We start from the raw sequence: 6,000 nt of genomic DNA on the forward strand, positions 1-6,000 counted from the left end.
AGATAAAGTTTACTAAATATAACTTTATAAAAAAAATTGAATCAATACACCCATACCTCCCAACGGATTCCGTGCGGTGTCCCGCTGTCCCGATGTCAACTATCGGCATCCTCAGTATCGACGCTGATACAGTTGAACTCAATGCTGAAGCAAGAAACTGTCTTTCAGCATTTACATTCTGGAGAAGCCCCTAGCGTTACTATCCATATATGGACAGTGACGTTAGGGGCTACTCCTGGAGCGGAATCCCCTGCCGGAGCGGAATCCCTTGCCAGAGCATTGCCGACGCTCTGACCGGGAATTATGCTCCTAGAGGGAACCCCTGACGTCACTGCGATATATCAACAGTGACATCAAGGGCACTTCCTGGAGTGGAACCCCGGCCACAGAGTGGCCGATGCCCTGGCTGGGAATTCCGCTACTATCGGGAGCCCCAATGGCACTATCTACAGGAAGTAGCGCTATCTACAGGGGGTGGCGCTATCTACATGGGCACTGTTGCACTATATAGGGGCACTATCTACAGCGGACATGATGGCGCTATTTACATGGGCACTGTGTTTGGCACCATCTACATGGGCACTGTGGCACTATCTACATTGGACCTGGCAAGAGGGGCTGCTAAGGGGGTATTATACTGTATGGCACAGCTACGGTGGCATTATACTGTATGGGGGGGCAGCTATGGGGAATTATTTTGTATGGGGCACCTGTGTGGGCATTATACTGTATGAGGCAGCTGTGGGGGCATTAGACTGTATGGAGCAGCTATGGGGCATTATGCTGTATGGGGGAATTTGTTTTGTCATTATACTACAAGGGGGCATTTGTATGGGCATTATACTGCAAGGGGCATTTGTGTGGGCTTTATACTCTATAGGGGCAGCTATGGGGCATTATACTGTATAGTGGAAGCTGGAGGGCATTATACTGTATGGTGACAGCTAAAGGGCATTATACTGTATGGGGGCAGCTAGAGGGCATTATACTGTATGGGGGCATCTAGAGGGCATTACACTCTGTGGGCGGCACTATGAGAGCATGATACTGTGTGGGCTGTTAATGGGCGGGGATTGGTGCGGGATTAGGGGTGTGGCTTAAAAGGAAACCATTTGCCACGACGCGTCCCTCTTTGCGATATTTGAAAGTTGGGAGGTATGATACAGCATGTTTGGTGAATTTGCAATAAAATTATAGATTACTGCAACATAAAACTATTTCATAGGCACCTACACTGAGACAGAAATTGATCTTTATGTTTCCTACAGCTAGAATTGTGCTTGTATGGGTTTTGCGGTTCTTGATTGCTAGCTTAGATCAGGTAAACATTAAACTATGCTGGATAACGATAAATAAATGTCTACAAAATACTCGCTTCCTAACTTCCTATTACACAAAATACTACAACGGACAGTTTTGAGAGGGGCATGTTTAGAACGCTAAAACCCCAGCAATTTACTAGTGGTTTAGTGCCCCAACATCTAGTGACAGAATCCCTTAAATTCTGTCAAATGAAATATAAGAGAGGTGTTTTACTTGGTCCATTGTTAAAGATGAACTCCCACAACATTTTTTATTCTCTGGCCCATTAGAGAGGCACATTATGTAAATTGTGGTGAAGGTAATCTTCTTACCGCTGGCTGTATTTGTGAGTTATCCACTCCCTTCTGATCTTCAGCTGTGTCATGTGACCAGCAATGTGACTCTCTAACTGCCACAGCATCTCATGTGTCGACAGGAAGTCAGTTTCTCCATTCATTCCTATAAGACTCACACTGAGGCTGTGATAGTAATGAATAGAGAAACTAACTTCCTGTCCACACATGAGACGCTGTGGCAGTTGGAGAGTCCCATTGTTGGTCACATGACAGCTGAGGAAAGGAGTGGATTACTCACAAATATAGCCACCGGTATGAAGATTACCGTCACCACAATTTATATAATGCGCCTCTCTAATGGGCCAGAGAATAAAACATTTTGTGGGCGTGCTCATTTAAAGAGGCTCTGTCTCCACATTATAAGTGCCCTATCTTGTACATAATGAGATCAGCACTGTAATGTAGATCACAGCAGTGGGTTTTATTTAGAAAAACTATCTATTTTCACCAAGTTATGAGCGATTTTAGCTTTATGCTAATGACTTTCTTAATGGACAACTGGGCGTGTTTTTACTTTTGACCAAGTGGGCGTTGTAAAGAGAAGTGTATGACGCTGACAAATCAGTGACCAATCAGCGTCATACACTTCTCTCCATTCATTTACTCTGCACATAGTGATCCAGCATTGTTTACTATTTGCAGTCACATACACACACATTAACGTTATTGAAGTGTCCTGACAGTGAATAGACATCACCTCCAGCCAGGACGGGATGTCTATTCACAATCCCGACACTTCGGTAACATTTGTGTGTGACTTACTCACACATCACATCGAGATCACGCTGTGCTGTTATTTACAGCGAGATCTCGCGAGATTATGCTTACTGTGCTGTAAGTCACACACAAACGTTACCGAAGTGTCGGGATTGTGAATAGACATCGCGTCCTGGTTGGATGCAATGTCTATTTACTGTCAAGGCACTTTAGTAACGTTAATGCGTGTGTATGTGACTGCACATAGTCAACAACGCAGGATCACTATGTGCAGATTAAATGAATGGAGAGATGTGTATGACGCTGATTGGTCAGCGTCATACACTTCTCTCCACAACGCCCACTAGGTCAAAAGTAAAAAGACGCCCAGTTGTCTATTAAGGAAGTAATTAGCATAAATCTAAAATAGGTCATAACTTGGCGAAAATAGATTGTTTTTCTAAATAAAAAACACTGCTGTAATCTACATTACAGCGCCGATCACATTATGTACAAGATAGGCCACTTATAATCTGGTGACAGAGCCTCTTTAAGATAGATGCTGCAGAGCTGGATGCATCTATGGGCTATAACATTATGCAGTGCAGAGATGGGGTGTGCTGCTCACGTAAAAGAAGGTTTGTGGTCACTATTTTTATTAAAGTATATTATGATCATTAATACATTTCAATTTTATAACTTATCTTAAAAAAAAAAAAAAAACTCCTCTCAAGTATATAATGTACTTTTAAATACAGATGAGTGAACCGATTCGACACTAGATGAATTCGGTCCGAATTTCCCAAAAGTTTTAAATTCACAGAAATTAGAAACCTCTGGTGTTCGCGGCGCACACATTTTCAAAATGGCAGCCACCGATAAGCGCAGCCCACCATTTTTCAGACTTGAGAAAAAAAGAGGAGCAGAGGAGATTAAAGAAATAACATACTCACCCTCCCCTGGTCTAGCGATGCGTCCATGCTGGCCTCCTGAGATGATAGTGTTTTGTCCCATGTGACTGCGGCAGCAATCACATGGGACAAAACGACGTCATCTAACCTGCCGGCCTTTCTGAGAGGACATGATTGGCTGCAGTGGTCAGATGGGACAAAACAGCACCATCTCAGGGGGCCAGCATGGACACATTGCGTCGAAAGACTAGGGGAGGGTGAGTATGTTATTTTTTTTATTTTAGAAGTGGAATTGCAGGTCCCCCGATTGCCCTGTTTGACAATCTGATGTCTTCCAGGACTGTATCAAACTTGGATCCAGTTCTAGAAGACATCAGAGAGTCAGACAGGTCAAACGGGGCACTTGTGATTCGCGCAAATTTATTCTGGGAAATATACTCATCTTAAGGCTACATTTACACGAGCACGTCCGATTTACGTGCGTAAAAAACGCAGCGTATTTCTTGCATTTCATGTCAGCGTGCCATCAGTGTGCGTTGCGTATGGCATCATTGTGCTTTGCATGTGGCATACGTTTTTCACATCCGTGAAAGCACATTTTTTCTAAGTTAATTTCTCGGCATTTCTTTGTAATGGATGTGTGAAACACGGATATCACACGAATGTCGCCCATGTGCGGTCAGTGTTTTTCACGCACCCATGCACTTCACTGGGCCGACAAGGTGCGCAAAAATGCAGCAATATAGATATGCAGCGAGTTTCACGCAATGGACAATCGCTGCGTGAAAACTCACGCATGTCTGAATAGCCCCATTGAAATGAACGACTCAGTTATTTCTACCAACAGCACACGGACGAGGATTACGCTCATCTGAATGAGCCCTTACTTATAAAGTTACTACATTTTTTATATAGATCAGTTGTCTCCAACCTCTGTCTCACCAGCTGTTGCAAAACTACAACCATGCTGGAGATTGCTGTCATTATATATATATATATATATATATATATATATATATATATATATATACACACACACACACACATATTTCTGAAAAACTTTCCCATGCACACGAATGGAGTTGTTTCTGCAGTACGTGCACAGATTTCTGCAAGATGAACGGGACAGTCGTAGAGATTTCTGCCACAAATCTGCCGTGTGTGAATATACCCGAGTAGGATCTGCACAGAGAGGCTCCCACAGTGAATACATGAGCTGAGGAGACAGAGGTCACACTGATTTTCTATCATTTATGCACAATGAGCTGTAATGCCTTTGCACAGCAGCAAATCCCAATACACAACTACAATGAGAAATAATGATCTGGATAAATACTGCATAATCTTACTAAGATAAACTATAGATACGTATTGTTTTGTGTAATATATATACGCTTTTAACATATATTGCTACATGGAATTGATACGTCTGCACAGCATGCTATAGAGAAAGACGTTGTAAATGCTCCCCGCTGTTTACCTTGTGTACGGTCTTGCCTGTCTTCTATGTCAGCTGAGTAGAAATGGACAGGACAAGCACACATGAAGTTACAGATCATGTGGTTCTATAAAAACTGATGGGTGGAGATTCCACTACACAAAAGAAAAGATAAACCTGTGAATAATAAAAAAAAGGAAGCTAGCATTCCACAGAGTTTTCATTTCGTTCACAGAAGTATATAGAGTAAAATGAATGCGACATTCCACCTTCTCTGAAAAAAAAAGAAACATTATATCAGACAACTAATCGAATAGCAATTCATAACATAATATTATAATAATCGTCAGCACTGTCTTTTTAGGTTTAGATTTCTAATAATGATAACATGCAGAGCTAAAGGGAATTCCCGGCCCCTTCCATTGTTTGGGGAAGTAAAGGTAATAAAACACTGCCTGTTTTCTATAATGACAAGACTCCAACACTAGAGGCGAGAAATTATGCACTGCGATCTACTGTGATCAGACTAAGGCCGGATTTACACGAGCGTGTGCGTTTTGCGTGCACAAAAAACGCGCCGTTTTGCGAGCGCAAAAGGTACTTAAAGAGGCTCTGTCACCAGATTTTGCAACCCCTATCTGCTATTGCAGCAGATAGGCGCTGCAATGTAGATTACAGTAACGTTTTTATTTTTAAAAAACGAGCATTTTTGGCCAAGTTATGACCATTTTTGTAGTTATGCAAATGGGGCTTGCAAAAGTCCAAGTGGGTGTGTTTAAAAGTAAAAGTCCAAGTGGGCGTGTATTATGTGCGTACATCGGGCCGTTTTTAATACTTTTACTAGCTGGGCGCTCTGAAGAGAAGTAACATCCTCTTCTCTTCAGAACGCCCAGCTTCTGACAGTGCAGATCTGTGACGTCACTCACAGGTCCTGCATCGTGACGGCCACATCGGCACCAGAGGCTACAGTTGATTCTGCAGCAGCATCAGCGTTTGCAGGTAAGATCGACTTACCTGCAAACGCTGATGCTGCTGCAGAATCAACTGTAGCCTCTGGTGCCGATGTGGCCGTCACGATGCAGGACCTGTGAGTGACGTCACAGATCTGCACTGTCAGAAGCTGGGCGTTCTGAAGAGAAGAGGATGTTACTTCTCTTCAGAGCGCCCAGCTAGTAAAAGTATTAAAAACGCCCCGATGTACGCACATAATACACGCCCACTTGGACTTTTACTTTTAAACACACCCACTTGGACTTTTGCAAGCCTCATTTGCATAACTACAAAAATGGTCATAACT

General features: G+C 42.9%; 1 protein-coding gene across 2 annotated transcripts in view; it reads right to left on the reverse strand.

Annotated features, from left to right (window-relative positions):
* Positions 1-4,846, reverse strand: part of NMRK1 (nicotinamide riboside kinase 1) — a 51,338-nt gene extending 46,492 nt beyond the window's left edge. Inside the window, exon 1 of one of the 2 annotated variants that reach the window (XM_075852184.1) lies at positions 4,746-4,846. The gene's annotated coding sequence lies outside the window, so the exon portion shown is untranslated. The remainder of the gene's footprint in view (positions 1-4,745) is intronic. The other variant, XM_075852193.1, reaches the window with a different exon arrangement.
* Positions 4,847-6,000: the final 1,154 nt, after the last annotated feature.

This window comes from Rhinoderma darwinii, chromosome 1, assembly GCF_050947455.1.
Source record: "Rhinoderma darwinii isolate aRhiDar2 chromosome 1, aRhiDar2.hap1, whole genome shotgun sequence".
Classification (NCBI taxonomy): domain Eukaryota; kingdom Metazoa; phylum Chordata; class Amphibia; order Anura; family Rhinodermatidae; genus Rhinoderma; species Rhinoderma darwinii.